Below are 9,548 nucleotides of genomic sequence, written 5' to 3'. Positions count from 1 at the left end.
TTTGTACATTCATATTCAAAGCAGTATTATTCACAATAGCCAAAAGGTAGAAATAACACAGATGGTATATACATACAATGAAATATTATTTAGTCTTAAAAGGGAAGGAAATTCTGACACATGCTACAACATGGATAAACCACAAGGAGATTATGCTATGTGAAATATGCCAGTCACAAAAAGACAAATACTGTATTATACCACTTTTTTTTTTTTTTTTTGACACGGAGTCTCGCTCTGTCGCCCAGGCTGGAGTGCAGTGGCCGGATCTCAGCTCACTGCAAGCTCCGTCTCCCGGGTTCACGCCATTCTCCTGCCTCAGCCTCCCGAGTAGCTGGGACTGCAGGCGCCCGCCACCTTCCCGGCTAGTTTTTTGTATCTTTTAGTAGAGACGGGGTTTCATCGTGTTAGCCAGGATGGTCTCGATCTCCTGATCTTGTGATCCGCCAGTCTCCGCCTCCCAAAGTGCTGGGATTACAGGCTTGAGCCACCGCGCCCGGCCTGTATCATACCACTTACATGAGATACCTAAAGTAGTCAAACTCATACAGACAGAACTAGAATAGTGGTTACCAAGGCTGGCTGGAAAATGAGGAATGAGAAATTGTTTAATGGGTGCGGGCTTTGTTTTGCAAGATGAAAATAATTCTGGGGACTGGCTGCACAAGGGAAATGTATTTAATACTAACGAATTATTCACTCAAAAATGGCTAAGAGGATAAATTTTGTTGTGTCGATAAAAAAAATTTAAAAATCTATTTCATGGCCGGGCGCGGTGGCTCAAGCCTGTAATCCCAACACTTTGGGAGGCCGAGACGGGCGGATCACGAGGTCAGGAGATCGAGACCATCCTGGCTAACACGGTGAAACCCCGTCTCTACTAAAAAATATAAAAATCTAGCCGGGCGAGGTGGCGGGCGCCTGTAGTCCCAGCTACTCGGGAGGCTGAGGCAGGAGAATGGCGGGAACCCGGGAGGCGGAGCTTGCAGTGAGCCGAGATCCAGCCACTGCACTCCAGCCCCTGTGACAGAGCCAGACTCCGTCCCAAAAAAAAAAAAAAAAAAATCTATTTCATCTTTCTCATGAAATCTTACTTTTTATTTTTCTCTTGTTTCTATTTTTCCCATTTCAGTTAGACTGATCTCTTCATTGTACTTCCAGTATGCCTCTTGAGCCTTTGCACCACGGTGTTTCTTCTCTGGAATGGTCTTTCATTATCCCATCCATCCATTTTCAAAAGGTTGCATGTGCTTTGTCCCAAAGACATTACTTTACAGCTCCAACCAGGAGTCGCATCCTCCATGTCATCCCTATTCTTTGAAACCACAGACCTCTCCTTTTTCTACACTACACAGAAGGGCCTACACATGGCTTTCATGCTTTAGCTTAGCCTCTCCGACCATACCTCTTAAGACCCTGAGGATCAGGGGGCGTCATCTCACAGTTCTCCTGCACTTCTCTCCCATCCCAAAACATACACATGATACTAGCAAGGAGCTCTGCACACAAGCTCCTCCAGTAAAAACGACGCACTAGGCAGCGCATCCCAACACATCAAATTACCGGCGCTCATAGGAGCCTGATGCGGCAAAACTGTGCGTCCTTCGGGATCCTTGAAAGCAGCACTAAAATTTGCAGTTTTCTACCCTCCAAAACACTTCCCGGGCCGGATGTGGTGGCTCACTCCTGCAGTCCCAGCACTTTCGAAGACCCAAGCAGACAGGTCACTTGAGGTCAGGAGTTTGAGACAAGGCTGGGAAACATGGTGAAACCCATCTCTACAAAAATAAACAAAAAGTACTTGGGAGTAGTGGTGCGCGCCTGTAATTCCAGCTACTCGGGAGGCTAAGGCAGGAGGATCAACTGAGCCTGGGAAGTCGAGGCTGCAGTGAGCCGTGATGGCGCCCACTGCACTCCATCCAGCCTGGGCGACGGCGGTGAGATCCTGTCTCAAAAAAATAAAAGCCACCACTTTCCTACTTATTATCCCAGGGAAACGCACGCGACGGAGGAGCGAAGGAGCGTTTATTTGTGGAGGCGCTCAAGTAAGAAACCCTGCTCGCAGGCCGACTCCAGGCTCTCCGAAGCCTTCTCCGGGCTGTCTCCCCTCCCCAAAAGGTAAAGAACCGTTAAAAAGTTTACTTCCGGCACAAGCGTCCGCGCCTGCTCGGAAGAGGGAGAGTGGAGGTACAGCTCCGTTACGGGAAGTCGCAGGGCACAATTTCCTTCATTGCAGGAGCCTTGTAGGCGGACGCCCCAACCCAGAAGTGAAAGAGTATCAGACCCCCGACCAAAGGAAGTTCCACTTGGACAACTTTTACCTAGGGTTTCCCGACTCCTCTTTAGCTCTTCCTATCACGCTCCCTGCTTGCTGGTGCATTGTTGCTGTGGCCACTTAGTTCCGACCTTCCTTGTGTAACTCGAGTTTTGTCGCAACTTTCCAAGGGGCTTAACTACACTCGGGCCACCCTTTCCTAAAACAAACAAACAAAAAACCCAAAACCTTTACCCTACGGGTACCCATCAGGGTCAACCAACGTTCTCCGTGAGGGGCAAAGCTCCCGGGGACTTTACGCCCGCGAAGCCTAACACGGCCAGGCCCGCGCGTGCGCAGGGCGTTACCATAGAGAGGCAACCGCCTCTCTGGTATCGGTTTACGCTCTCTATGGTGCAGCTGAGTCGGTGGCGGTAAGAAGAAAAAGGGGGACCGCACTGCGCAGGCGCCCTCGGCGTCGCTCTCGCTCTCGGTCTTTTTTTTTTTTTTCCTTTTTTTTTTTTTTTTTTTTTAATCCCCGCACCAAGCGCTTAACCTCATTGGGGTGGAGGAGAAGGCGGCGGCTCTCTGGTCCGCAGCGGCAACAGTAACGAAAAACAGGGCTGTAAGTACCTGGTCAGGGGGTGGAGGGTCAGACCCGAGCCCTCCCGCGGCCCTGGCCCCTCCCGCGCAGTGGCGGGCGCCGGGTCTGGGTGGGGGAGATGTCCAGCGCTGTCATCGGCTCTTGGGTGCACTTTGGGGGGATGGGGCGGCTCTGAGGTGGGAGCCTGGCGAGGAGCGGGATGCGAGGGTTGTTTATCCAACCAGTAGGTCCCTGAACCCAGGCTGCTTTGCAGAGGGAGGGGATCGGCCGTGGGGTCAGTCGGCTTTGTGTGCCCCTCTGTGTTTCCCTTTTCCAGACCCCACCCGGGCCCCTTTCCTAACCCGAGTCTCCCCGGCCGGGTGGGAGAAGCCAGCGAGCCCGGGGCGCGTTTGAAAGGGAGGGAGGGGGCGAGGGAGAGAAACCCACAACAACTAGTCATCGGCGAGTGATGGGTGTGGAGAAAGATCCAGAGAGAAGGGGTGCTGGGAGGCGGGCGGCCCGGGCTCCCAACCGGGCCAGACAAAAGCTGCGCGAGCGGCGCTGAGCAGAGCGGCCGGCTTGATGGGATGCACTAGGTCCCCTTGGTCCCCGGGGCCTTCGAAGAGCTTCTTTCTGAAGCTGGGAAAGCGAACAAGTGCTGAGTTAAGCCTGTGCAGACTTCTCAACTTGCCTTTGTTGTTCTTTGGTATTGGCAGAGACGCTCTGACGAAGATGAGTGTGTGATCTTGCACGTTAGCCTGGCTAGATACAATGGAGCTAATCGAATTTTGCTTTCCATTTTCCGAGCTGCTGGGATGAGTGTGGGGCTTTCCAGAGTTTAAATTATTACATAATATTTTTAAAAATAGTTGTTTCTAAAATTAAAAAAAAATTAATGTGGAGTCTGAAAGCACGCTGTGGTGAGTTTGCAGCTGGGTGAGTTTCTGTGTAGTGGGGTGCTTTCATTAAATACTGACCATTCGTAGAAACTGTGAGCTCTTTAAACATGATACTTTAATTTGTAGATGTGGCAATGAGAGCTTCAGATTCTCTAGTCCTTTGGGAGACAGTGATGCAGAAGAGTCAGAAGCGAGAAATAGTTTTATGCCGCCATGTACCTTGGACCCTATTTGGGTGCCACAGTCCGTTTTCAATTCTGGCATTAGAAATTGTTTTTATTGCTGTGATCATTTACGACGTTAACTGATCTCTCGATTTGAGGGGTCCCGGACATTGCCTCTGTTTGCTCATCAAGGGAGTGGGAGAATAGCAACATTGATGTAGAGACCATGTAGATAAAAAGTGGCACAGTGCCTCAGAGTACTGAATATTATTTATTTTTTACCTTTGTTAAGAAAGATTTAAATTTTGATGATTTGGTTATCTTGTTAAATTGTGTAATACACCTTTTTAGCAGTTGTTACTCAAATCTCAGTTTCTATAATTCATTGTTTATTATGGGTTAGATTGTAACACCATTTTAGACTTCTAAAGCTTTAGTTTTTATGAAGGAGTTTTCAGCCATAGCTTTTAATTCTCCCAAGTAAGGTTAACCAAAGTCGGAACTTCTTAGAAAAGACTTTGTTGGTGGTGGAGGTATCAAATATTGTACCTCTGTGTTATAACTGAATTGGGAAATACAGAAAAGGCTTTTGCTAAGTTTGCACCATAAAGTTGTGTTAGAACGGAAAACCCAGATCTCCTAGGATGTCAGGCTTTTGAGTTAACCTACAGATTAAACTTTATTTATGTAAAAGAGGTAAGCATTTTTTTTTTTTTAATTGATAGCAAGTGAAACTCTCAAGCCTGGTGTATTATGCTTCAGTAACTAGTGGGATAGATCTCTTTAAGTGTAGTTCAGATGATGGGAACTTGCTTTTTATAGAGCAAGATTTCAGACGCTTAAAATAGTTTGACAGGGATGTTGAGAAATGATTGGCCAGAAGAACATTAAGTTTGTCATTTAAGTGTGTTATATTTTGTTTACTGGTTTTATTATTTTTATTTTTGAAACAGAGTTTTGCTCTTGTCGCTCAGGCTGAAGTGCAATGGTGCAATCACAGCTCACTGCAAACCTCCACCTCCGGGGTTCAAGCGATTCTCCTTCCTTAGCTTCCTGAGTAGCTGGGATTACAGGCACCCACAACCATTCCCAGCTAATTTTTGTGTTTATAGTAGAGACAGGTTTCACCATGTTGTCCAGGCTGGTCTTGAACTCCTGACCTCCGGTGATCTGCCTGTCTTGGCCTCCCAAAGTGCTGGGATTACAGGCGTGAGCAATCATGCTGAGCCCATGTTTACTGGTTTTAGATTGAGATTTTTTGCTTCAGTCTTGTTTATTTTCTTAAGTAGCTTAGTGTCATGATTTATAAGTTGAGTGAGATGGCTTCGTGGGCCTGAGACTTAAATTTACTGTTTGAGACCCGTCTATTCTTAATAATCTTCTTCTTAATAATTTTTAGATTATAATTTTTTTTATTTTGTAGTACTATTGGTAAATAGAAACATTTAAGTGATTACAAATATTAGGTTCAACTGAGTTACTGAAACTGTCAGTTTTGGTAACTACATCTAGTTGTCAAATAGTGGAAACAGTAGACAGAAGTAAAACTTAAATGTTTAAAACCAGAACATTTAAAAGATTTCCTAGAATACAAGAAAAGAGGCTGGGTGCAGTGGCTTACATCTGTAATGCTAGCATTTTGGGAGGCCAAGGCAGGTGGGTTGCATGGAGTTTGAGACCAACCTGGGCAACATGGTGAAACCCTGTCTGTCTACAAAAAATACAAAAATTAGCTGGGGATGGTGGTGTGTACCTGTAGTCCCAGCTATTCGGAGGAGGGGGGAATGAGGTGGGAGGATCGCCTGAGTCTGGGAGGCTGAGGCTACAGTGAGCCGAAATCCTGCCACTGCACTATAACCTGGATGACAGAGTGAGACCCTGTCTAAAAACAAAAACAAAACAAGGGAAGAATCTGTTAGTCTTAAAAACAAAAACTAAGCAAAGTAGAAATCATTGATGATATAGTTTTTGGTTTGTAAGATGTAATTTTAAAAAATGAACTAACTGTTTTAGCCATTGCCAGCGGGGCATCATCGACAAAGTATGGATATATGTGTTTGACTAAATGACCTCTAAAATGCCGGCATTTACTGCTTGTTTCTCGCTTGTTCTTCACCTCCCCAGGGCTTTTCTGCCCCTTTTATGCCCAGACCATGACTGCCACACAGTGATTTTCCTCCCCACATTCTTATGACAGCCCTCCTCCCACCTCCCCTCATGGATCCTAAAGATCTAGCTCAGGTGTGCTCAAATGGTGACATTTCTTCCATAATACCTTTGTTAACTTCTGTCTTGTTTCCTGCCTGGAAGTTTCCTCACTCCTTGCTGCTTCCTGTTGTATATATCACCTTCCTGCTTGCTTAGATTCACTCTTGTGCATTTACTCTTCTCTAGATCTTTGAGGGCACAGGGAGTTTGTAGAACACAATTGGTGTCCTCTGTTGCTTACTAAGTGACTAAGTGACTTGTATAACTAATGGAAACTGTAGAATGTATGGAAGAGTAAACAAATGTATCCTAACGTAGACTAATAAAATGTGAGCTTTGGAGGAGTTGTTAGAGGCCCAGTAGTCCAACATCCTTCCTTTTGTCTGCTACATTCTGATCATCGGTGTCAAACTGCAGGCATCTGTCCCTGGACAGGTCTTGGTTGCCAGAAATGTTTTTTTTTTTTTGAGACAGAGTCCTGCTCTGTCCCCCAGGCTGGAGTGCAGTGGCCGAATCTCAGCTCACTGCAAGCTCCGCCTCCCGGGTTTACGCCATTCTCCTGCCTCAGCCTCCCGAGTAGCTGGGACTGCAGGCGCCCGCCACCTTGCCCAGCTAGTTTTTCGTATTTTTAGTAGAGATGGGGTTTCACCGTGTTAGCCAGGATGGTCTCGATCTCCTGACCTCGTGATCCGCCCGTCTCGGCCTCCCAAAGTGCAGGGATTACAGGCTTGAGCCACCGCGCCCAGCGCCAGAAATGCTTTTAGACTACTCCAGTCTGCTCCCTCCCTTTCACCTATTGACCTTAGTTATATACTTCCTGAAGCAACCTGAATTAAGTCTGTTTCTTCTTCACATAATAGCCCTTCATATTTCCCATGACAGATATCACACTTCTAGACTTACTGATTATTTATTAAACTCTCTCTTGAATTGAGCACCAGGTACCAAGAGGGTACAGTTGAAGAGACATCCATGGCCCCTGCACTTCAGGGGCTTGCAGTCTAGTTATGGAGACAACTATAACATGAATCGATGGCTGGTTATAATGCAAGTACGCAAACAGCCCTAAATCGTTAGTTCTTTCCTGGTTTGTTATGGCTCACCATACTTTCTTTAGGCAACTCTGTTTTTTGTTTTGTTTTGTTTTGTTTGAGACGGTTTTGCTCTGTTGCTCAAGCTGGAGTGCAGTGGCATGGTCACGGCTCACTGCAGCCTTGACCTTCTGGACTTAATCAGTCTGCCTGCTTCAGCCTCTTGAGTAGCTGGGACTACAGGCATGCACCACCACACCTGGCTAATTTTCTAAATTTTGTTTTAGAAATGTTTTGTAGAGATAGGGTCTCACCGTGTTGCCCATGCTGGTCTCCAACTCCTGGGCTCAAGTGATCCTCCTGCCTTGGCCTACCAAAGTGCTAGGAAGCCCGGCCCAACTTTTTTTTCCTCCTGAGACGGAGTCTTGCTTTGTCGCCCAGGCTGGAGTGCTGTGGCGTGATCTCGGCTCACTGCAGCCTCCATCTCCCAGGTTCAAGCAGTTCTGCCTCAGCCTCCTGAGTAGCTTGGGACTACAGGCGTGTGCCACCATGCCTGGCTAATTTTTGTTTTGTTTCTAGTAGAGATGGGGTTTTACCATGTTGAGCCAGGCTGATCTCAAACTCCTGGCCTCAGGTGATCTCTGCCCGCCTCAGCCTCCCAAAGTGCTGGGATTACAGGTGTGACCCACCGCCCCTGGCAGTTGTTATTGTTGTTTTAATGTCCTTTAAATGCAGTGTCTGAAACAAAACAGAAGATATGACCTGAGCAGAATATACAGCTGTTTTCTTAGGTTAGGAAACCGAATCAATGATTTTCAAATTTCCTTGTGCATTCTGGCTCTGCCACTTACAAGTGCTATAATTTTAGGCCAGCTAAATAATCTCAATAATTTTAGTGTCTTCATCTGTAAACCGAGGGTGAGGGGAGGGCAGTGTTAGTTGTAGCACCTACCTGTAGGTTGTTGTCAGGATTAAATAAGATAATACATGTAAAGTGTTGAGGGCAGTGACGGGTATGTGTTAAGTGGGTAATACGTGGTAGGAGTTAATAACCATGTAGTAATAGTTGCAGTAACCAAGTCACTGGAATCTCTTTGGGACCTTGTTAAAATACAAGCAGCCTGGCCTCATTTTATTATCTTCTGCCCAGAGAATTTGTATGGTACCTGGGTGACCACAGTTTTAACAGTCCCCAGATGATTCTTTGATGACCCAGAGGTGGAGAACTCTGCACTTGACGTGCTTGATATCATTAGCTTTTACAAATTAAAATTTTAAAATTTCCCAAGTAATAGATGAATAGATCTTCCTGAAAGATTCCAACAATGCAGATACAGGTAAAGGCATGGCTCCCAATTTCAGAGTCCTGGAAAAACACCCACTTAACCAGTTTGGAATGTATCCTTCTACACATTGTTACCCTTTTTTTGTAAATTTATAAATAAATGTCTTCATAATAATAATGGCCAGATTTAAAAGATAAAAATGATTTTTAATGCACTTTTACAGTCATAATCTTTGTTCCCTTCCAAGGCCTATGAGATGGGTAGGGGAAATAGCGTCATGATCCTATCAATTTGCAGATGAGAAATCAAGGCCTGCAAGTGAAATTCGCCCTGATTGATCTAGAATGAGAACTGGGCCTTCTGTCTCCCAGCCTAATGTCCTTTTCATGTGAACCACACTGTTTCCTAGCTGCATCATCTCGGCTTATATTGAAGTTGTGGCTCATGAAGTCTTCTAGTCTTTTTGCCATGCCAATAGCTGTCAAATTAGATTTCCTCCTTTCCCTTAGTGCATATATACTTGCTTTTAGAAAAATACTACTTTTAGAGTAAAGAAAAGAAAAAAAAGGAAAAATAAATTCAAGGTTTTATGTTTTTGTGTATCTGTTAAGATTGATCTTTTGGGGACAGAAATCTAGAACTGGCCTTGTGGCCATCTGAGAGCACGGTGCGTTCAGGTGAGCCTGTCTTCATTTAGGGTAGCTGAGGTCAGTGTAGGACTTTTCCTCACTGCTGTCCAATTAACTCTCCAGGCAGAATCAGTTAAATTTATTTAGTCTTACTCCAGTAATGTAGCAATAATATGGAAAGTTGAGAGACCAGTGGAGGAAAACCACATCAAACCATTTCAACATGAGCTGTTACTTCCCAGTGTATCACTCTTTGAGACTGTCCATGTGTCCATTCTTTTTGTAAGTAATTTTAGGTCTTCCATGTTTTATGAATGCTTTTCTTATAATTACATAGTATATGTAATTTTAAGTTTTAATAGCCTTTGTCATTTTGAGTTAATATGGCAAATGTTGGTAAACTGTTTGAGATTTTTTTTTTGAGACAGGGTCTCACTCTGACACCCAGGCTGGAGTGCAGTGGCGCGATCTCGGCTTACTGCAACCTCTGCCTC

At 45.4% G+C, this 9,548-nt stretch overlaps 1 protein-coding gene across 6 annotated transcripts in view; it reads left to right on the top strand.

Annotated features, from left to right (window-relative positions):
• The first annotated feature begins 2,658 nt into the window (after window positions 1-2,658).
• Window positions 2,659-9,548, top strand: part of CLASP1 (cytoplasmic linker associated protein 1) — a 313,075-nt gene continuing 306,185 nt past the window's right edge. For all 6 annotated transcript variants that reach the window (XM_011941649.1, XM_011941646.1, XM_011941643.1 and 3 more), the window contains exon 1: window positions 2,659-2,879. The gene's annotated coding sequence lies outside the window, so the exon portion shown is untranslated. The remainder of the gene's footprint in view (window positions 2,880-9,548) is intronic.

This window comes from Colobus angolensis, unplaced genomic scaffold (genome assembly GCF_000951035.1).
Source record: "Colobus angolensis palliatus isolate OR3802 unplaced genomic scaffold, Cang.pa_1.0 Scaffold20, whole genome shotgun sequence".
NCBI classification, from domain to species: domain Eukaryota; kingdom Metazoa; phylum Chordata; class Mammalia; order Primates; family Cercopithecidae; genus Colobus; species Colobus angolensis.
This window is presented reverse-complemented; position numbering and strand designations above follow the sequence as displayed.